Source organism: Phocoena sinus, chromosome 1 (genome assembly GCF_008692025.1).
Source record: "Phocoena sinus isolate mPhoSin1 chromosome 1, mPhoSin1.pri, whole genome shotgun sequence".
Taxonomy (NCBI): domain Eukaryota; kingdom Metazoa; phylum Chordata; class Mammalia; order Artiodactyla; family Phocoenidae; genus Phocoena; species Phocoena sinus.
Genome location: NC_045763.1, coordinates 180,863,992 through 180,888,224, shown reverse-complemented (window position 1 = coordinate 180,888,224; position 24,233 = coordinate 180,863,992). Strand labels below are relative to the sequence as shown.

The following is a 24,233-nucleotide window of genomic DNA, read 5'->3' as shown; positions in this document are numbered from 1 at the left end:
TGGTATATATATGTATAATGTTTCTTCAAATTACATTTTCCGTTCTTTCACTAATTTTGGCTGTGCTATTTAGTGAATCTATTACCTTCTTGAAATGGAACCAGACAAAATATTGTGGAAAAGCGTTCATGTACTTAATATATTAAAGAAAGTGAAAAATACAAGGATAATATTAAATGTTGTTATGTGTAATTTCTGGAGAAACAGTATAAAAGCACTCTCTTTTATTTGAATGGATAATGGCCCCTATTTTGTAGCCATACGCTGTTTTTCCTACCCTAATGTGGTTTTATGAATGGTAATTTAACTGTCATTTACAGAGGCAAGGGTTCAAATGCAGATTTGTCTTAAAATCCCTACACTATCCAGCATTTGATTACAGTATTGGCTATTCAACTTAGTAAACATCTATGAAATGACTCAAATGATACCCAGTGGCGTGCCTTGACTAATTTCAGACAAGGAATAAATTTCAGGCAAGGAGCAAATTTCCTTCTTTTCAAACAGTTATGAAACAAATATTATTCAGGTAGTTTTTGGTTCTCCTTAAGTAGGAAGCCTTAGTTGTATTGTTTAGGATGTACAGTTAGTTGTAAGTAAGATGTCAACCTTTGTTTTTCAACACTTTAACTGGATTACCAAAGTATCTTTAATCTCTCACACCAGTTTCAGTGACAGATTATGATATCATATAAAAATAAGTACAAATAGTTTAGAAAAAGAATAAATCTTTAAATACTTGGGGTTGTTTTCAATTTGCTTTAATTACTGGAAACTTTAAAGAGATTTTGTTGTTAATTCTGCCAGAGATAGAAGGTTCTTTCCCAATGAAATCTTCTTCAGTTAAAAATCATTTCTGTAGCTGTGTTCTGTGCATGTCTGAGTAAAAGATAAGGGTTTTCTCATATTTTCTGCTTTCTTTTCTGTAAATGACAGCTAAATTATCATGTCCTCGATTTCCCATAAATTATATAACTTAGGCATGCTGCTCCACATTGGATAAGATGAAAAAAAAATTTTAACATCCTTGAAACTAGAAAATAAAAATATAAAAATAAACTGTAGGATGGAAGGATAACTACATACTAACTATTCTTTAGTTGCTATTAAACAAAACACACCACAAAACACCATAGAAACCAAATGAGTATGTAACCCGTTTCGTTCAGAGGTTTTTGTCTTGCTTAAGAAAATCTTTTTCTTTCCAAGATTATAAAAAAAGTTCTGTTATATGTCATTCAAATATTTTATAGTTTTTACCATTCTTGCTACTACCTTAGAAATCTGAAATTATGTCAAAATAAAAATATTAAGGTGAAAAAATTATTTTGTAGCTTAGCTTTTCAGGTTTAGATCTTTAATCTTCTGAAATTGAAATTTATTTCTAAGCTCGATGGAAGGCAGGCGCTGTGGATGAAATTATAGTTCAGCAAAGTATTTGTTCCTTTCCTCACCTCCATAGTAGAATACACTTCCCCACTACTTGGATGTTGGGTTTGGCTGTGTGACTTGCTTTGACCAAAGGGGCATCAATAGATATAATGCAAACAAAAGCACATAGTGTTTCCTACCACCCCACGTTGCCTTATGTATTGATTTTTTGTTAAAATAAAAGTCATTACATAATTAGTATAATTATGCAAACATGGTTTTCAGGTGAATACTCTAGTAATTCTATGGTTCACAGAGAACACTCTAATTATATATCCATTAGTATATTCTTTCATTTTTATTTACTGAGTTTTCTGTATAACTAGCTCTCATTGATCTAGGAGGTTTGTGACAAAATTCTAAAGTTACTCTCAATATGGTAAAACACATTTTAAAAATTTATAAATCCATTCCCTTTTAGACTATCTGCTCAACAAGCTAATTACATGGCTGTTACTCTGAGATTTCCCTTCACGTCATCTTGGGAATTGCTTTTCCCTATAGCCTGTAGTCTTGCACCAAAGCAGCAGTCTGCACATCCAGGGGTCCAACAACTTCCAGGAGGAGATGTCCCCAGTTTCCAACTTAGTAAAGGAAGAAGGATTTAGATACCACAACCTCCTACTAAGGCCTGATAATGGGGAAGGCAAGGGGAAGAGAATGTTTTCTTCTTTGTCCCCAAATGCTCAGATTTTCTTTTATATTTTTCTATTCTGAAAACTGCCAAACCAGCTGGGCTTCAGTCATTCCTTGAGGCAACATGGAGAGTCTCAAGAGAAGGACCTTCCTTGAAGTTTGACCTAGAAATTTTAATTATTTTGTTTTCAACAGTATGGTGACTTCTTGTAATCCCACCCTGCAGGGTAACCTCTGTGGACAGGGAACTGTATCAATCACATACATATAAACACCATGCCATCTCACTGACGCTGCTCATCCCAAATGAAAAAGTTAAAAGAAGAAAGCTATGCCCCGAAAATCACTCATTGAACCTATTTTAATTTTATCAGCCAGTGGGCAAGTGTGGGTTTTTTTCAGTTTCCTTTTTTAAATATGTTGTTAGACCAGCAGATGTCCACTTGCTAGAAGTGCTGTATACTACATTCAAGAGCCTATATTAATGCAAGTATGCTTATACTATCGTGCTCTGTGTTCTAAGCTTCCTGAACCCTCACTTTGAACCACTACAGTCAAGAAGTAAATTTCTCTAAATACTTGACTCCAAATATTCTTTTGGAGGTAGGGAAGCAATAGAAGTAGCAGAAGGAAAAATCCACTAAACAGAAAACCTATGCCAGCCTAGGTACCAACTAGGAAATCTTGTGTGTGTGTCAGAAAGACACAACAGGACGTTCAAAGATCTTCACAGAAGTCCAAACTACCCTAATAGTGAACTACAAAATGTGAGTAATACTGGGAACAGAAAAATCTGTCCTATTTCTCTCTTTGAGCATCAGTGGATATACATTTGCACACAGCACACACACACATATACATACATATATTTTTTATACATTTATATATTCATACGTTTTTGGATTTATATGTTTACTTTTTTATTTTTATATTTTATATATTTATAAAAAGCATCTGATATATTGTGAAATGTTAAACATATGTAAGGAATTATTTCTCTTAAAAATCTCTATCATCACAATAGTTAACATTTATTGAGAATTTGTTAAATCAGGTATTTTAAAATTTAACCCTCATAACACAGTTAGATAAATCTCATTCTTCTCCCTATTTTACAAAGAAATACATCAAGCGCTATCACTGCCATCATACTAAAAATAACATGAGCAACAATAGATAACTTTGATTGAGTCCAAACTGTTTGCTAGTTTTCTAAGCACTTTATATAGATTAGCTCATTAGCTAATTAGATTAGCTTCACAGTAATTTTATGATGTAGAAGTGATTGTTATTCCCATAATAGGACAGCATTTAAGTAATTTGCAAAAGATTACGTAGCTAGTAAGCAGAAAGGCCAGGTGGAGGGACAGTCACGAATATTGCCAGGGTCATCAGGTTAAGCTAGGACGGGCCAGAGCCTGACACAGCCTTGGGGCTCTTGCCCACTGCACCTTCAAGCTCTAGTACCATTAGATTAATGAGCAACCCGCCATCCACTAGTGTAGGTCATCTACACACCAGTGACAGTTTTTGGACATTTCTGCTCATTGTTTTTAAATTTTAAAATAATTAAACAAAAAATCAGCATTTATTGAGCACCACCAACTGTGGTCTGCGTGTGGCTATGATTTAGTCACCCTCCCGCCAGGCTTCTCTCTGCCTTCGTAGTTCCTGCCATTTTTTTCCTTTTGTGTGTATTTCTCTCTCCTCTTTTAGACTCAAGACCTAAATGGCAGAAACCATAGCTTCTTTCCTTTGCATCCCCAGGGCCTTGCCTGCTGTTTGGCACACATTATTTTGTTAATAAACACCCATTAAACGGACTGAGTTGCACATGTAAAGCCCTTTAATCCTTTCCATTTGTAAAACAGTTTTTATCATTCTCATTCACAGTTGTGAAAACTGATGACTGGGGAAATAATCTGCTGAAGGTTTCTGCCACTTAGAAACAGGTCTGAAACTTGAACCGGGCAATCCTGACAGTGGGTCTAAAGCTTTCACTACTTCTCAGCTCCACAAGTACTTACTAAGTTCTCTGAAGACTTGTGTAAAATATTGTAGGTAAAGTGCAAGGCAAATAAAACGTGGTTAATAAATGTTAGTTATTGTTGTACTGGCCTCCAGGTAGCACATGTATTCAAAAGAAATTCAAACGGAACAAATAAAAGTAAATGGATCTCCATTTTACACCTACAGGTTATTTTCACAGTTATGGGGGGAAAATCGTCAGGCTACACAAATCAAGTTTCTTTTTCAGTGTGTTGCTAAGAGCACAACTGACAACATGATATGAGTAGAATAGGGAATGTTCTATTGTATTTGGTTGTAATGGCTATTTCCGTTGGCCCTGCTTTAGAAAAGAGCACCTGTGAGCTTTCATTAGCAGTGAAAATGACTGGATGACGAGGAAGCACACAGTGAGCCCTCCGTGTACTTGACTTTGGGTGTTTACATCATTATTTTCTGTGCCATTTTCCTTTTGCTGCAACTAAATTGTCAGCAATGGACCGATTTCTCTTTCTTCTTTGATCCTTGGCTCTTGAGACATCTGTGCCCAAGTCCCGCCCTCAGCAAAGAATTCTCTTCCCACTGTCTCACTGTTCCACCCAACATCCACCCAAACCTACCCTGCCACTCACCGCATGTGCCAGCCTCTTTGCCTCTGTCTCTCAGGGCAGTATTTTCCATTTCCTGGCCAGCCTGGACCGTCCACCATGGGATAAGTTCTCCCCTAGGGTTTAGAAAAACCCTGCATCTCAGACAGGAAATCTCTGCCACAGTTATCGCGATGATTCCCATTCTTGATAGTTCAAATATGCTGTGTTTTCTCCTAGTTTCTCCTGATTATAGGTTGGAATTTTTTCACAGCTTTCCTTCTTTGACCATTTAATTTCCCTCCGACCCCCTGGGACCTATTATTCTCCTACATCTTGGACTTTACACCAGTTTGAATCTCCGTGTTTAGCACTGTACAGAGGCTCGGGGCCAGGTGCCTCCTCTGAAGCCTGATGACCTTGTGTGTGCCCGTCTCGGTCGCTTTCCTGGATCAGAGCGGTTCCTCTGCTCAGCTCCCTGAGGCTGCGTGTTATCAGACATTCTTTACTGATGCTGAGGCTGAATCCTGTACTGCTTTTTTTGCCTCTAATCCTCTTTGGTTTCACTCCCTATAGTTCAGTAACAGAGCTCTTCCCAGAATTGAGCCTGAAAATGTGGAGGCTTGGTCAGTTCTTATTTTAGTTTTTTAATTAGATCCCAAATATCAGTTTATAAAATGAATAATTCATCACCTGCATTAGATAGATTTTTCTATATCATATTCTTTAAAATACAAAAAATTGCAATTTGGGGGAAATATTTACAAGGATTGAAGGTGTTTGAATGTTTTTAAGTTCAAGACTAAAGTGTTCAGGTGCAGTTAATACTGATTATCAAAGACACCAAGAAGCTGATTATAAAAGTCAGATAATTCTTCAGGTGCTATAATAGTTTATCCAAAATAAAACTTATAAAAGGACCCTGGTGAAAACGTGTAGATTATTAGCAGTCATCCATGTAATTACTATTCCTCTCTCCCTCTCACATTATATATATTTTATATACATATTATATACATATATAAAATATCTTGTCATCATCCTAACCTCCAAAAATCCTTTTAGAAAACACAATTACATATTTTTAAATCACTTCAGACATTTTAATTTGCTGTATTATTACACAAAAAATTTTAAACACATATACACACTCTTCATTTTTATTAACACCCCAAAGCTACTGATTCATTAACAAACATGTTTATACACTTGACTCCCATATACTCAAAACAAATGAAGATAATTATTGGATGGTATTAAAATTACACCATACACAGACTCCACATAGAGAGAAACTAAAATTATTTAAGAAAATAACCGTAAAAATTAGACACTGTGTATTAGAAACCACATGAGGAAAGTGCCCCTGTGAAGATAATAGACTTAAAGAACATTAGAGCCCAAAGCAAATGTAGATACCGCATTAGGGTTCAGTATAGAACATTAAAAAACACTAAATATTTTCAGTACAAACAGACTTAGTAACAGGGAATGAGATGCAAGCAACACCACTGGAGGGGATCAAGAGTGGGCTCCAACTGGGCTTCAAATGACTTCCAGAACTCTACAGAACTATCCTTGACTCTGCCACTGGAATTGCTAAGTGCCAAACACAGAGTCAGAGCAATGATCCAGGGATTAGGACTGCCTGGCTGTCACTGCCACCATCGTCACAGTCTTTGCCACAAATGACTCTTGACACCTAGGTAGTGGGCAACAGAATGCTGTTGCCCAAATCCTTCTATCATCACAGCTGGGCAAGCCTGTACACACAGCCCAAAAGAGGAAGAGGGTTCACTTCTGCCTTCCAAGTGCTTTTAATTGGTGGAACCTAATTTACGTATAGAACCCTACCTGCAAGGAAACAGAAAAGGCAGATTTTAACTTTCCAGCTTCCACAATGCAGGAAAGCACAGAGGAGGAGTATTATGTACATTGACACCGTGTCTGTCCTGGTGGATGACAGGAGGGAGTGAGGAAGAGGGAAAGTGGATCCTGCACCTCAGGAGCTTGGTTTTTAATGCCCAAGGAAAGCAGCTGGGGATTTGGAACCAAGATGTTCTGTGAAAAGAAGGCCTAGCAAATAATCTTCCCCACTGTTGGTTTGTGGGTGTTGGGGGGCAACACTGAAGCTAAGGATGTCAGGGTCCTTGCACACTTGCTCTCCAAGAAATCAAACCCCAGGACTGTGCACCTGGCCCAGTTACAGTAGCCATATGATCTTCAATCCCCTTCCCCCAAATACACACACACACACACAAACACACACACACACACACACACACACAAGAAAGAGAGCAAAAAAAAACTGGTTCTAAGCCAGTGGTACACTTGGCCACTTGGCAAAAGCAAATAAAAGAGTATTCAGAGCGAAGTTCTCATAACTTAGGTCACAAAATGTTCTCATAAAATACATAAAACTGAATAAAAATAATTTAAAAAACCTCTCAAAGAGTCTCACACACAAAAAAAATCATGAGTTATTTTAAAAAAAGCAATGAGTTTACAGAAGCAATAAACAGGAGACTAAATTCCCAACTCTTGAGATAACAGACCAACATATATAACTTTTACATAACTCGATAAAAATAACTATACATGTATGTATATATACATACATATTTGTATTTTATTTGTCTTTTCATTTGTACATGTATTTTATACATACACATATACAGTTATATATAATATATATTATATATCTTAAAAAGAAATTGAAATTGCAATACAAAAAAAAATCATATATTGTGTTAAAAAATAGGTACATTTTTAAAAGGCAAATAGATCTCTTGGGCAGGAAAATGTAGCCACTAACATTTAAATCAATAAATTAAACAGAGCTGAAAAGAAAAAATATATTAGTGAGGTTAGCAGGTTCCAAAGATAGAAGAAAAAGCTCCAGTATTCATTTAAAAGGGGTACAGAGAGAGAAGAGAGAATGCGAGACAGTATTTAAAGTGATAAAAGGCTCAGATTTCCTCAAAACCCATGAGGTGTAAACATTCAGATTCAAGAAGCCCAAAAAGTCTTGAGCATGACAAATAAAATAAATATTTAAAGAAAATGCCCAACCAAGGAACATCATAATATACCAAAGATGAACAGAATGTGTTAAGCAACCAGAAAAAGAAAAAAGAACCTCCAAAGGAACCAAAATCAGGGTGAGAGCAAACCTCTCCACAGAAAAAACTGTGACCTGAAGACAGAGACATGATAGCGTCAAAGATAAAATACGATTCAAGAGTTAAGGAGAAAATAATGACATTTCAGAAGGATGTTTCCCATTTATTGGCCCAACTACAGAAGGAAGAAGAAAACTGAAATCAGATGGAAGAGGTAATATGTCAAAAGCTTCGATAAGCAAAGAAATTGTTAATACATAAATACTAACTGGATTAAAAATAATAACAAAATAGTAAATTGATGGGTGTAGATGAAGGAGATGCAAGGAAAATACACAGTAACATACAATATATTAGCATTGTGGTCAGAGGTAAAGAAAATAAGATGCTCATATTATTCAATAGGAGTGCAGGGATATTTATTAACTTCAGACTTAAAAAAATCAGATTGTGCCTTTTAAATTGTAAGGACAACACTAAAAGAATAGAAACAAAATAATATTGTCAAATCAGAAGGTGGGGGTGGGGAAGGAATAAAAGAAACTGCATCAACCCAAAATAGTGCATAAAAGGAGGGGAAGGAAAATGAGACTCTGAAAAAACATGGTAAACAGAAAGCACAAAATAGGATGACATAAACAAACCCAAATATATTAATAATCACAGTACATATAAATGAGCTCAGATCATCAGTTAGATGATAGGAAGTTTCAAATTAAATATGAAATCAAAATTTAACTGTAGCGTCTGTGCAAGAAATTAACCTAAAAACATGGTGATTCAGAAAGGTTGAAATGAAAGAATAAAAAAGTTATCTCAGAAAATTATGAACCAAAATAAAATTGGTGTACCTAAATTAATACCAAACAGATTTTGTATAAAAAGCATTATTAGGGGGCTTCCCTCGTGGCACAGTGGTTAAGAAGCCGCCTGTCAATGCAGGGGACACGGGTTTGAGCCCTGGTCCAGGAAGATCCCATATGCCACGGAGCAACTAAGCCTGTGTGCCACAACTACTGAGCCTGAGCTCTAGAGTTTGCGAGTCACAACTACTGAGCCCAAGTGCTGCAACTACTGAAGCCCGCACGCCTAGAGCCCGTGCTCCACAACAAGAGAAGCCACCGCAATGAGAAGCCCACGCACCGCAACGTTGCAACTAGAGAAAGCCTGCACACAGCAATGAAGACCCAACACAGCCAAAAATAAAAATAAATCAAATAAATAAATTTTTAAAAAAGCATTATTAGGAATAAAAAAGAATAATTATAAATAAAATAATTCACCAGAAAGATAAAATTATGAACTAGTAGGCACACAAAACAAAGCTTAAAAAGATCAAAAATAGATGAAATGACAAAGATAATTTTCCACGTCCTTTTGCCAACCATGTGAAAGATTTTTAGCTCAGTAATTTCAGAAACAGATAGGTAAAGCATACCAAACTTTCTAAGAATTAATATGATATGGTAGTAGTACAGGGGTAGATAACAGAAGAGTGGAACTTAAGAGACAGCCTTCATTTAGAACCATGTGTATATACAGAGGTATAATGACAAGTCAGTGGGAAAATAATGGACCATTCCATAAGTTATAATGTACCAGGAAAAGGATTTTAGTTGCCTACCACAGAGTCTTCTCTGACTACTTTAAGCAGAAAAGAATTTTATTAAAGAATATTAGGTAGCCTGGGGCCTCTCTTGAAAGTCAGAAGTCTTGGCTCTGAAGTGTGCAGCCATCCCACAAGGAACGCTTTAAGGGAAACTCCATTTTCTCTGCGTCTTGGTAACTTTCAGTATTGGATGCCAGAATTCCGCCCACTTGCGTTTGAAGAAAAAACAAACAGCTCCATCATTATCACAACATGCTTGCCTGAATATGTTACACCAATTCCATTGGGCAGAGCTGCCATTTCATCTGTTCACTTCCAAATCCAAGTTTCATGCATATATTATGTCTGATTGGCAGAGTCTAGATTTCCTGCCTTGTGTTCTAGCCACCAAGCAGTCTGACTCTTATCTTGGGAAGACATAACTTATAAAGTGGGAAATTGCCTACATACAAAAAGGGTTTTCAAATACTGTTGTTCAGCAAAACTCGTGTAATAATATGCACGCCTGTTGGCCATCAACACGCATCACTGTTCCATGCCTAAACTTCAAAAAATAAAATAAAAAACAATATACTCCCACCTAACAGAATGAAGTTATTCCTCCTATAAAAGAAAACACCAGAATGCTCTCTCCTCATATTCTCGTCATTCACAGCATCCTCCAATTCCAGGATCTATGAGTGTAGTGGTTATCCTTTTTTGCATAACAAATCACCTCCAAAACAACAAACATCTTTTAATTTACAGTTTCTTTGTGTCAGGACTCTAGGCAAAGCTTAGCTGGAAACCTCTGACTCAAGGTCCTTCATTAGGTTGGGGCTGCAGTCTCATCTGAATGCTTAATGAGGGGAGGATCCATTTCCAAACTCACTTGTGTGGTTTTGTCAGAGTTTAGTCCCTTGCATGCTATTGGATTGAGGGCCTCAGTTCCTCACTGGCTTTTATCCTGGGGCCTCAGTTCCTCACTGGCTTTTATCCTGGGGCCTCAATTCTCTGCCATGTGATCCCCTCCACAGGAGAGCTCACAGTATGACAGCTGGCTTCCCTGAGAGCAAGCAGGCAAGAGAAAGGGAGAAAGCACCCAAGGTAGAAGCCACAGTTCCTTGTAATCTAATCTCAAAAGTGACATCCATTGTTTTTGTGTTGTTTTATTCCTTAGGAGACAGGTTCAGTCCCTTCAAGAAGAAGGGATTTCACAACGATGAATATTGCCGGGGGGTCACTGTGGGCCATCTTAGGGTTGCCTACCATACTGGTTGATGGCCATTTCTCTCCTCATCCAGTGAAAATTCTATCCTGACCTTTTGTAACCCATGATCTAAACTATATTAACCCTAAACAACATTCCCGATACAAAATAGAATAGAAATGAGGAAAGAAGGATACAATTTTGGATAGAATAGCATGATGGTGACTATGGAGACTGTGTTGCTTTGATAGATATGGTGGGTAGGAGGAACAAAACCCAAGTACAGAATAATTGTCCATGTCAGTGGGAGTAAATCACTGCCCCCTCCACCTCAGAAGTGGTAAAATATAATCAACCTGCCATCAGTACCTCACTAGTTACCTATTCACCCAGGGGGAATCTGCTGACAGTCTTGTCTTTGTTCCTCTGTATGACGTGTCTTTTTTTCCTCTGGCTACTTTTAAGATTTTTCTCTTTATCACTTATTTGAGCAAAGAGATTATGATGTGCCTTTGTACAGTTTTCTTTATGTTTCTTGTGCTTGGGAATTTTGAGTTTGTTGGGTGGGTTTTTTTTGGTTTTTTGGGGGGATGTTTGTTGTTTGATCTGTAGGTTTACAGTTTTCATCCACTAGAAAAGTTTGGCCCATGGAGAACTTTGGCCATTATTTCTCCAAGTATTTTTTTTCCTCATCCCCTTCTGCAGGGACTCAAATTATACATATATTAGACCTCTTGAAGTTGTAGAACAGCTCACTGATGTTCTGTTTTTCTGTTTGTTTTGCTTTGCTTTCTTTTTAAATGCTCTTTCTCTCTGTTTAATTTTGGACAGTTTCTATTTCTGTGTCACTAATCTTTCCTTCAATGTCTAATTTGCCACTAACCCCATCCAGGGTACTGTTCATCTCATACATTGTTGTTTTAATCTCTTTAAGTTTGACTTAAATCTTTTCTCATACTGTCCACATTTCTACTTAACTTTTTGAACATCTGGAATACAATGGTAACTGTTTTAATGTCCTTATCTGCTAATTCTAACATCTGTGTCAGTTTATGATCAGTTTCGATTGATTTTTCTCATTTGGGTCTTACCTTCTTGTTTCTTTGCATGCCTCTTTATTTGTGAACTTTACCCCTGTTAGGTACTGGTTATTTTTGTCCTCCTATATATATTCTTGAACTTTGTTCTGTGATGCAGTTATTTGGAAGTAGTTTAATCCTTTCAGGTTTGCTTTTAAGATTTGTTGAGTAGGACAAGAGTAGGCAGAGTCCAGAGCTAATTATACCACTACTGAGGCAGGTTCCTCTGTTTACCCAATGTCCCATCAATCATGAGGTTATCTAGTCCGGCAGGTGGGGACAGGTACTCTTCTCTGTCCTCTGTGAGTGCTGGGTGCTATTATCTTCCATCATTTCAGGTCATATTCTTTTCTGGGTCTTGGGTAGTTTCCTCACATGCATGAGCTGATCAGAATTCAGCTGAATATGCAAGAGGAAGCCTCTGCATATGTCTCTGGTCCTCTGTCTCTGGGCAGCAATCTCCTCTCAAGAACTTTATACTGAGAATACTTTCTGGCAGAGTCTCCTCAAACATTCAGCTTTGCCCCCTCAGTTCAGTGATTTGCTGGGCTCAGCTTGGGTCCCCTCACCCAGTGCTGTTTCCTGGAAACTCTCTCAAGGTTGTAAGCTCAAGAAATTAGGGCTCTCTTGTTTGTTTCTCATTACTTGGAGATGACTGTCCCTTATTACCTGATGGCCATGTCTTAAAAACCATTATTTTATATATATTGTCAAGTTTTTAATTGCTTCAGACAAGAGGGTAATTCCAGTCCCTGTTATTCCATCTTGCTCAGAAGTGGAAGTACCCTTCAGAATATGACCTTTATTTATTTTTTTAATTTTTAAAAATGTTTATTTATTTATTTATACTGACGTAACGTTGGTTTATAACAGTATATAAGTTTCACGTGAACAACATTTTGACTTCTGTATACACCACAGTGTGCCCATCAACAAAAGTCTAGTTTCCATCCATCGCCATACAGTTGACACCCTTTACCCATTTTGCTCTCCCTCTATCCCCTTCCTCTCTGGTAACCACTATTCTTTTCTCTGTATCTATGTGTTTTATTTATTTATTTATTCCTCAAATGCATGAAATCATATGGTATTTGTCTTTCTCCATCTAACTTATTTCACTTAGTATAATACCATCAGGGTCCATCCACATTGTCACAAATGGCAAGACTGTATTTCTTTTTATAGTTGAGTAATATTCCATCATATGTATATATACCACATCTTCTTTATCCATTCATCCATCACTAGGCACTTGGGTTGTTTCCATATCTTGGCTATTGAAAATAATACTGTGGTGAACATAGGGGTACATATACCTTTTTGAATTAGTGCTTTTGTATTCTTCAAGTAAATACCCAGAAGTGGAATAGCTAGCTCATATGGTAATATATCTGATAAGGGGTTAATATCCAAAAATATACAGAGAACTCATCCATTTCAACATCAGAAAAACAAACCACCCAATTAAAAAATGAGCAGAGGACCTAAATAGACACTTTTCCAAAGAAGACATACAGTGGCCAACAGACACGTGAAAAGATGCTCAATATCACTAATCATCAGGGAAATGCAAATTGAAACCATAATGAGATACCACCTCACGCCCATTACAATGGCTATTATCAAAAGGGTTAAGAAATAACAAGTGCTGGAGAGCATGTGGAGAAAAGGGACCCCTACTGCACTGTTGATGAGAATGTAAACTGGTGCAGCCACAATGAAGAACAGTTTGGAGATTCCTCAAAAAATTAAGGATAGAATATAACTTTTAAATGCAACATAATCTTTAAATGTAACGAATTTCTATTTTTTTGCACTTGGTTTTCTTACTGAAGTTTAACTGATTTAGAATTTTATATTAGTTTCAGTTGTACAACATAGCGATTCAATATTTTCATACGTTATGAAATGATTACCATAACAAACCTAGTTACCATCCATCACCATACAATGTTATTACAGTATTATTGACTATATTCCCTCTGCTGTATATTACACCCCCATGGCTTATTTATTTTATAACTGGAAGTTTGTACCTCTTAATCCCCTTCTTTTGTTTTTACCCAAGTTTGTATAACTAAGAAGGAAGGCAATTCCTGGTGGAGCATTTGATTAGTTGTATTTCTTTTTCCTTCACGAGTAGCGTGAAAATTAGAATTTTCAGACAAGACTTAGATAAATTAAGCATGAGTGAATTTTGCCTTATTACTGCCTCCAGCATCTTTCTTTAGCATCTGTCTTTCTCACAATGAGAAGTCAGGATCCCCATGCTGCACTGGGGTCAGTCAGGGTCCCCACTATAGGGGTCACGATAACCAGTTTCTTATGCTTACAATCTTTTCCAAGCTCTCCACAGGTGATCTACTTTAGGTCTTGTTGTTTTAAGTCTCTAAGTTAAGAAACTGAAAGTAAATCTATGTTGATGGATTGATGAATTAACGTGGAATTGTCTTTTCATAAATGAACCTTCTGGAGAGTTTGAAATAGCAAAAGCAACAAACAATGAGGAGAAATGTCAGGTATTGCACCAGGAGATTTGGAGGAGATACCAGGTTGGTTACAGTAGGTTAAAGTTACTCTACTGTTCAAAGGGCTAGGACCAACTTTATTACATCTTCCCAACTTAGGATTTACCAAAGTCAGTCTCTTTATCATCAAGTTCTACCTTTCTTTCCTTTTTTTTTTTTAATAGGTCTTTATTGGAGTATAATTGCTTCACAATACTGTGTTAGTTTCTGTTGCACAACAAAGCGAATCAGCCATATGTATACACCTGCCCCCCTATCCCCTCCCTCTTGAGCCTCCCTCCCACCCTCCCTATCCCACCCCTCTAGGTCATCACAAAGCACCAAGCCAATTTCCCTGTGCTACACTGTTGCTTCCCACCAGACAACTATTTTACATTCCATAGTGTATATATGTCGATGCTACTCTCACTTTGCCCCAGCTTCGCCCTCCCACCCCATGTCATCAAGTCAATTTTCTATGTCTACCTCTTTATTCCTGCCCCGCAACTAGGTTCATCAGTACCATTTATTTATTTTTTTAGATTCCATATATATGTGTTAGCATATGGTATTTGTTTTTCTCTTTCTGACTTACTTCACTCTGCATGACAGTCTCTAGGTCCATCCACCTCACTACAAATAACTCAATTTCATTTCTTTTTATGGCTGAGTAATATTCCATTGTATATATGTGCCACATCTTCTTTATCCATTCATCTGTCGATGGACATTTCTTTCTTAATTGACTCCTATTTATTCAGTCTATATTCCAGAAATTCTTTTTACCTGTCCTGTGACCTCTGAATATATGATACAATGTGAATTTTTGGAATTTCAAAAGCATATAAATATTACACAATAAATGAATCTATCAACCTAAGTTTAATTTGAGAATTCTCTGATCTTTATGAACTTTTATTCATAAATGTCCAATACTCAATGAAGTAAAAAATTAATAGAATTCAAAACAGTTTTCCTTTTACCCGTGAACCAGAAACAAAATGACTCAGTTAAATAATCAAATCAAATATTCATTATCTCTGATGACCATAAGGTTTTCCTTTAAATTACAGATATAAACAAAATTTTTATAAAATTATAATGCAAAAAATGATACCTGTGTTAGTGATTTCTTTATAAAATCACGGGGCTGGGTGGTGCATTAAGAGGGCATCCACACGGCACCCAGGGGTCCTTCGGTGCTGAGAATCTGTGATCACACTGAAGATTAATTCTAGAAAAACACTGTGACTTTACTGTGCTGGCTAAGAAGTCCTAGACACTCACACAGGCCAGGAAAACTTTATAAAAAATAGATTCTTTTCTAATTCAGAGAGTAAATAAATTAGTAATTCCTTAAAAGTAAGATTTATTGAGACAGCTTTAATTCTATGTAAATGATTCTCTTCACTATTTAATCAGCATGTGTGTTTCCCTGGCAGGCTCGTCCTCTGGTGAAAATGGGAAGAGGTTGCCTCCTGAGTCAGCATCACCTCTCAAAACTTCTGGACTGTGATCTCTCAAAAACCCTTGTTCCCATCACTTTGGCCTCAGCAGGGAGGCAAATGGGAGTCACAATATACTGTTCATAGCTCAGTTCCACCATTATTACCATTATTCACAATTCCACTCCCCAAGGCTAGAAAGGTAATAAAATCTTACCGAAAGTTTGGAGGGACAGAGAGGCTTTAAAATGCGGTAATACAGAGGAGTTAAAATTGAGACTCTGACATTCTCATTCCTCGCCCTTTGTACACCCCACAGAGAGGAACGTTTCACTGGCTATTTTTCTCCGGAAGCTGTGGCCTCTGCCAAGTTGACCAAGCTCTCCCCGCTCCTCCATTTCTTTCCAAATTCTCTCTTTTTACTCTCTGACCCCCAAATCCATGGTCACTTATCATTCAAAGTAGTTTAGCCATCATTTCCTTGCACAATCTTCTTAGAAGCCATGCCCTTGGAGCACATGGAGCCTCGCCTTTCCACTCCCTCCAACCAATTATCCCAACTACCATCCAGGTCACTTCCCAGCCAGAGGGACTTCAGTGTTGATCAGAATCATTCTTCACAGGTTAACGACCAATCTCACACTACAGTAGCCTTCACTCCTGACCTATTTCAGCCACTTACACTCAAGACCACAACTTGTCAAAATCCCTCACTCCCGCTACACTGAATTGTTACATGACATGACAATTATTGACCTGCAACACAAACTGCTTTCAAGGACAGAGTAGGTTTAAATTTTACTAGAAATGAAAGGATTGTGACAGAGCATAGGGTGAACATCTAATTTCAGCAATGATCATTTAAAAAAAAAACATCAAGGAAGAAAAGATATGTCAACCAAGCAGTGGATTTCCTTGTTCTCTTTTTAAAATAATTATAGTATTATAATGAACACTTGATTTATCCATTTTTGAAAGACAAATGCAATGATTGTAAGATTTTTATGTGCTTACTATGTGTCTGTGTAAAGCAGGCCTGAAGACTCGACCTTTAGTCTGGCAGCAGCAAATGAGGAATAGTTACACCTAAATCAGATGCAAGATAAGTGAGAATCCCATGTCCCAGACTAAGCACTTGTAATCATCGTTAAGGCTGTCTATGAGTAACTGGGAACTAATGGAATGGAGCTGTCCTGGAGCACGGGGGCTATTCACATCAACCTAAGGAGATGTGACCCACAGAGGGTATAGGCACAGGACTCATTATAAAAGCTGAAAGGACCTCAGAGCCGATGGCTACCCTGGGCTGAAGTTGTGTCTAGTCAACTTTGCCCCTGGTGATGCCACACACCCCGTGCGCAGGATGGCCAGGACACTGAGAGCTGTACCTAGGAAATATGGGACTACTGCCAAGTTGTTTTGTGTGCCATGATGCTTGTCCTGCAAACCTTAAAGATAACCAAAACTGGTGCTTGCTGAAGCCTATGGTGAATTTTGAGTTTGATTGTCAATCTGAAGTTAAGACCTCAGCTACTGGTAGAGCAGAGCGGATGTCGCGGATACATGAATTTATTCAGTCCTCGCAATACTACAATGCAGTTGGACATAATCACCATTTCCATTTTGCAGGGATGGAAAATGCAGAGTTTAAGTAAAATGGTTCAAGGTCACTCACCCTACAATTGAAATAAACTATTTCTCATTTCTTACATATTTTTGAAACTGATTTCTAATAAGTATATATTTTTAGCATCTTAAAAACAGCAAATATTTACTTAATATTTTTGTCCCTATATAGTTCCTTCTGTTAGCAGAAGCTCTGTGACTTAAAATTTAAGCCCACAATTGTTGGAATACCTATACTATTTTGAAATAAGATTTATTTTAGTACAAGTACTATTCTATGGTGATTAAAAATTTTGCCTATTTTTTATATCACATACTGTGTGTTGTACATGCTATACAATTTGACATCCCGCATGGGTTTTTTATCACTTACAATTTTTTGAGAGGCAAAAGTTAACTTCTGAATAAGTGTTGACATTCTTTCCCTCTTTCCTTATTCACTAGAGGAAATTTGGCTTTGTTTGCTCATCCTCCCTACCCCTCCCCTAACCACTATGAAACATTTGATCCTCGCCAGCTTTGTTCCTGGGTTTTTGTGATGCAAAATTAATATAATGGAAAAAGAGAGAAATGGAACTTGAAAATCTAGGACAGGGAATTTTTATGAGAGTAGAGATTTATTTCCAAGAGGCAAGAAAGGGGGGCCTATGAGGACCTCAAAAGAAAGGAGCTTTGGGGAGGCTGAGAGACTGGACTGTGGGAAGTAGTCAGAGATATTGAGAACATAAAAATGGAGAAAGTATTTTTTGCAGTTTTTCTGTGTATTATATTCTGTATTTTTTTTTTCTTAAGAGAGCCCAGGAAACATTTGAATTATTTTAATTTCATTTTGGTTACTGGATTTTGTTTGTCTTTGAAAGCATCTCTAGATACCAGAGCATAAAGCAACACAATTTATATTTCAAACATTTTCTTAGTACAAATGTGCTTGATTGATTTCATTAAAGTTATTTCTAATTTCCCACTATATGCAAATGTTATGGCTACCTTGGCATGTTAATCTTTGCCCTAATTTTCAATTATTATTTTTCTCAAAGAGTTTCTAGGTTGTTAGGTATGAACATTCTTATTTAAGGCTTTTGATACACAATGTGAAAATATTTTATAGAACTTCTCTCAGATATTTGTGTGCCCTGTTCCTGTCATGGAAAATAGTCCATAGTGTGGCCTCAATGGTAGTTACTGAATTAGCAGTGAGGATTCGACTCTTTATCCGTAATTGAGTTTCTCCCTTAAACTTTGGAGGGGCGTCTCTAACTGCCTGATGGACATCTTCACCTGAATGTCCCAATTACATTTCAAAATAGACAGGTTTAAAGTGTAAGTATGCAACTATGGCCATACTACTCTGAACGTGCGGGATCTCATCTGATATTGGAAGCTAAGCAGGGTCAGGCCTGGTTAGTACTTGGGTGGGAGACCGTCTAGGAATACCTGGTGCTGTAGGCATTAAAAAAAAAAAGTGTAAGTATGCACCCTACTTTCTTCTTTGCCTTTATGATTTCAGTCGATGACATCATAGCATTATCTAAGGTGGGCATGCTGGAGGCCTGGAAGTCATCCTTCACAACACTCCCTTTCCCTCTCTCATTTCTCATCAAACATGAAGCTAATTTCCCCCCGAAATATTTTAAGCCACCCTTGTTTCTTCCTCCTTACTATAACCACACCGTTCAGGTCCCCATCATTTCATTCGAGGTCTCCTACCTAACAGCCTTGCCCTCCAGAACCTCCTCATTGTGGCCATGTCAGTGTTCCTGTTTCAAGTCCCTCAGTGGCTTCCCATGTCCTTCCTGGCACCTCCCAAACGTGTGCCCAGAGTAGGTTACAGGGGTGCCAGAGCCGCAGGCCACCAGGTGGTCACCCTTGCTGCCAACAGTCCTGACTACGTGGTAAGTGTGGTGTGCATATATTATCCTTTCTCTTTGGACCACGGTGTGAAAACATTTGGGCACCTGTGACTATCTAATCACTGTCCATTGCGGCACTTAAAGCCTTTTCTCATGTGCACCCTGCCCACAGCCCCTCATCTCACGTCACTCCCCCGTTCCCTTTTTCTATTAATAGGTCCCAAATGCACTGTGCCCTTGGCTGCTTCTCGCCTTTTTCTTACCCCTGTTACTCCCCTACTCTCCCCGTTTCTTCCCTCATGCCAGTTTTCACCACACTTTAAGAATCAATCATTTACCAACTCCTACTTTGTTAAACTATGAATTAGTGTCTCAAAGTCTAATCTGTAAAAGACACGCATCACAGTCATGTGGGGTTTGTTTTTAAGGAAAAGAAAAAACCTGATTCCTGGGTCCCACCAGGAATAACTGAATCAAAACATCTGGATTTAGAACCCATAAAAAAAAATTCATTATTTAAATGACCCCCCATGTGTTTATTTTACACTTCAAATTGTGTAAACCATTGCTGTACACACAATCTCACTGACCAATTTAGTTTGCAAAATATGGTTACATATGTTCCATAAAATAGCAAAAGAAAATAGAGTTACATAAGAAAATGTTGCCTTCATAAATATGAATTCATCAGCTTTGATCAATAAACAGTGAAATATTTCCCAGGAAAAGGACATAATAAAAACTACCCTTCACGTAAAAAATAAACAATTACATTGATGGTAGGCACACAATTGACCCTAAGAATTAATGAGATATATCTTTGTGACAATCTTCACTCTAAACAATTCCAGTGTTCATGATTACCTATTGAGGGGGAAAAAAAGCCTTAGAGAAATGTGCTTAATAGCATACATGGTCAGTATGATATTTAGATTTTTTTGGAAGTCAGTTTATTCCCAAAGTTCATGGCTCTTTGAAATTCACCAGTCTCACAACAAATTCCCTTTGAGAATATACAGTATGTTGATATTTGAAATTATACTTGTAGCACATGCACTGGTGATACACAGTCTTTAATACCTTTATTTCTTATGGTTTAAGCAATAGGTCATTATTCACAGGTGGAACCTATTCACAGGCTGGATTGATGAGGTTCCCACTGCATCGCTCTCCTTTGATTATATTTTTTGATTTCTCATTGCCCATTATATTTGCATTAATGTTTTTCTTCATCAAGCCCAAAGTCTGGAGGCAGACTCTGCATGCTATTTCTACCCAAAGGCTATATAATTCAGGGCACCAAAAGTTTTAAACTGTCCAGTGTACCAAAATTTAGAAGGTCTCATAAATAGTGCAATCAGTATTTCGAAATTCTGACTGTGCAATTTGGCATTCAAATCTATTTTTACTCAGATAAACTCTTAAAATTTTAATATGGCTCAGTTTATCTTTTAATAATAGCTTCTTATAATAGTGAGTTTGATGCAATTCTCAGGCATTGATACTTAAAATGTAAAGCTTTGCATTTTATTTCTCTTCTCTTTCCTTACCCAGCCTCTCACAGAGGTGTGTGACACTGTGATATAATAAGAAATATTTTTTTTAAGTTTTCATCCATGGTTCCTGGCACATAGGTCTACAAATTCTTGTAATTTCTTAAGAGCCCTGGGAGCATCATTTTTATATTATTTGGTCTTTGTCCTTGGTTCCTGAAATATCGACAGTTCCTGTGACAAAGGTGAAAGCAGTGCCTTGTCACTCACAACAGCCCTTTCAAGCACACCAGTGTTTATGTTAAGGAGGTGATTTTGGAAAACCCCTAGATAAACACCTGATGGGACCTAGTTGCCAGGGCAACCAACCAAGGGATTAGAGGGTTGGAACTTGCGTCCCCATCCTCTGACCTCTGGGGAGGAGACAGGGACAGGAAGTTGATGTAATCACCTGTGATCAATGATTTGATCACCATGCCTACGTAATGAAGCATCCATAAAAACACCCAACTGTGGGGATTTGGAGACCTTCTGGGTTGATGAACCCATGGAGGGGCTGGGAAGGTGGCTTGCCTGGAGAGGGCGTGGAAGCTCCGAGTCCGTCCCTCCTGCCTCCACACCTTACCCTGGGCATCTCTTCCATCTGGCTGTTCCAGAGTTGTATCCTTTTATAATGAACCAGTAAACTAGTAAGTAAACTTGTTTTCGCACTGAGTTTTGTTAGCCACTCTAGCAAATTATCAAACCTGAGGAAGTGGTTGTGGGAACCTCTGATTTATAGCCAGCGAGTCAGAAGCACAGGTGACAACCTAGACTTGCAATTGGTGTCTGAAGTGGGGGAGATGGGAGTGGGACTGAGCCCTTAACCTGTGGGGTCTGAGCTAGCCCCAGGTAGACAGCGTCAGAATTTAGCTGAAATGTAGGACACCCAGTTGGTATGCATAGAGAATTGGAGAATTGCTTGGTGAGGGCAAAACTACCCCACAGTTGGTGACCAGAGTGTTGACTGTGTTGGGTGTGAGAAGACTGGTGAATAGAGGGAGAAACAGTTTTTCAAGTTTCTAATGATATCAGTAAATGAAATGAGGATGGAGATAACTAGGAATTTATAATATACAAACCGGATATGCTATTGCCTAAATTCTGAGTTGAACTTAACCTCAAAATATAATTAATTTTAGTAGGGTTAATGACTTCAAAGCAAGCTTGATTATATTTCCTTTCAGAAAACATTTCTTCGTATCACAAGACTAGTTTGATTTTTTGGACTAAATTTTCTCTATCTACATCAGAAAAGAATGCCTAGATACATGCACAGATCTCTGACAATACTTTAAAGTGTGATTATTCTCTTAGACAACAATGTGTGAACAGCATTTATACATCTGTCCAGCCCACATACATCTGTCCAGCCCACTACAATGTAGATTTGCCTGGAGAACAATGGTATTTTCTATAGTCATTACCTTGCTCATATTAACTACTTAATAAATATTTGTTGAAATGTTTGTCAATGTCAGTACATTTTTAATATTCATCCTTAATGTTTATTTAAATAAATTTGTATAGAAATTGCCCTCTGGAAGTTGGAAACAAGGGAAAAGTAAAGCAGACCATACTATTTGTTTCAAATATTTTCTGCCTTAATATATCCCTGGTTCAAAGACATCAGGCTTAGCCACATGACCTGCTTTGATGAATTAAATATGAGCCAGACTGACATAGGTCACATACGCACTGAAGCCATGACATGGTTCTACCAATGCTCTTTCCCTCTGCTGTGAAAACACCAGTTCTAAAAAGGGATTACCTCTTCAACATGTGTCTCCGGATGAAGACACATGAAGTAGAGTTATAGTCAACCTGCCCGCAATATACGGTGGGAACAAAATATATACCTTTGTTGTTGTAAACTGCTAAGATGTTGAGTTTGATTGTTGCAGCATAATCTAATGAAAGCTGCATCATACAGGGTGAATTACAAAAACACTCTTGATCTTTATTCCTGTTTTTGTGCCAGTACCATACTGTTTGGATTACTGTAGCTTTGTACTATAGTCTGAAATCAGGCAGCCTCATTCCTCCAGGTATTTTTCTTTCTCAAGATTGCCTTGGCTATTCAGGGTCTTTTGTGTTTCCATAAAAATTATAAAATTTTTTGTTCTAATTCTGTGAAAAATGATATGGAACAGGATAGAAAGTCCAGAGATAAACCCACACACAAACAGTCAACTAATCTATGACAAAGAAGGCAAGAATATACAATGGGGAAAAGACAGTCTCTTCAATAAGTGGTGCTGGGAAAACTGGACAGCTACATGTAAAAGAATGAAATTAGAACATTCTCTAACACCATACACAAAAACAAACTCAAAATGGATTAAAGACCTAAATATAAGACGGGATACTATAAAACTCTTAGAAGAAAACATCAGCAGAACAATTTCTGACATAAATTGCTGCAATATCTTTTTTCATCCATCTCCGAGAGTAATGAAAATAAAAACTAAAATAAACAAATGGAGCCTCATTAAACTTAAATGCTTTTGCACAGCAAAGGAAACCATCAACAAAATGAAAAGAAAACCCACGGAATGGGAGTAAATATTTGCAAATAAAGCAACCGATAAGGGATTAATCTCCAAAATATACAAACAGTTCATGCAGCTCAATATAAAAAAAAAAAAATCCAAACAACCCAATCAAAACATGGGCGGAAGATCTAAATAGACATTTCTCAAAGAAGACATACAGATGGCCAAGAGGTACATTAAAAGATGCTCAACAACACTAATTATTAGAGAAATGCAAATCAAAACTACAATGAGGTATCACCTTACACCGGTCAGAATGGCCATTATCAAAAAATCTACAACAGGGGCTTCCCTGGTGGCGCAGTGGTTGAGAATCTGCCTGCCAATGCAGGGGACACAGGTTCGAGCCCTGGTCTGGGAAGATCTCACATGCCATGGAGCAACTAGGCCCATGAGCCACTACTACTGAGCCTGCGCGTCTGGAGCCTGTGCTCCGCAACAAGAGAGGCCGTGATAGCGAGAGGCCCACGCACCGCGATGAAGAGTGGCTCCCACTTGCCGCAACGAGAGAAAGCCCTCTCACAGAAACGAAGACCCAACACAGCCAAAAATAATAAATAAATAAATAATTTAAAACAAAAATCTACAACAATAAATGCTGGAGAGAGTGTGGAGAAAAGGGAACCCTCCTACACTGTTGGTGGGAATGTAAATTGGTACAGCAACTGTGGAGAACAGTATGGAGATTTCTTTAAAAACTAATAAAAATAGAACTACCATATGATCCAGCAATCCCATTCCTGGGCAAATATCTGGAGGCAACCATAATTCGAAAGGATACATGCACCCCAATGTTCATTGCAGCACTATTTACAATAGCCAGGTCAAGGAAGCAACCTAAATGTCCATTGATGGAGGAATGGATAAAGAAGATGTGGTGCATATATACAGTGGAATATTAGCCATAAAAAAGAACAAAATGATGCCATTTGCAGCTACAGGAATTGACCTTCGAGATTGTCATACTGAGTGAAGTAAGTCGAACAGAGAAAGACAAATATCATATGATATCACTTTTATGTGGAATCTAAAAAATGGTACAAATGAACCTATTTATA

The 24,233-nt window shown here is 37.7% G+C and overlaps 1 protein-coding gene and 1 pseudogene across 2 annotated transcripts in view; one reads left to right on the top strand and one right to left on the bottom strand.

The window, feature by feature from the left end:
* Positions 1-24,233, bottom strand: part of CRB1 (crumbs cell polarity complex component 1) — a 256,838-nt gene that overhangs the window by 180,521 nt on the left and 52,084 nt on the right. The gene's annotated exons all lie outside the window — the stretch shown is intronic.
* Positions 18,569-18,687, top strand: LOC116745104 (annotated as a pseudogene).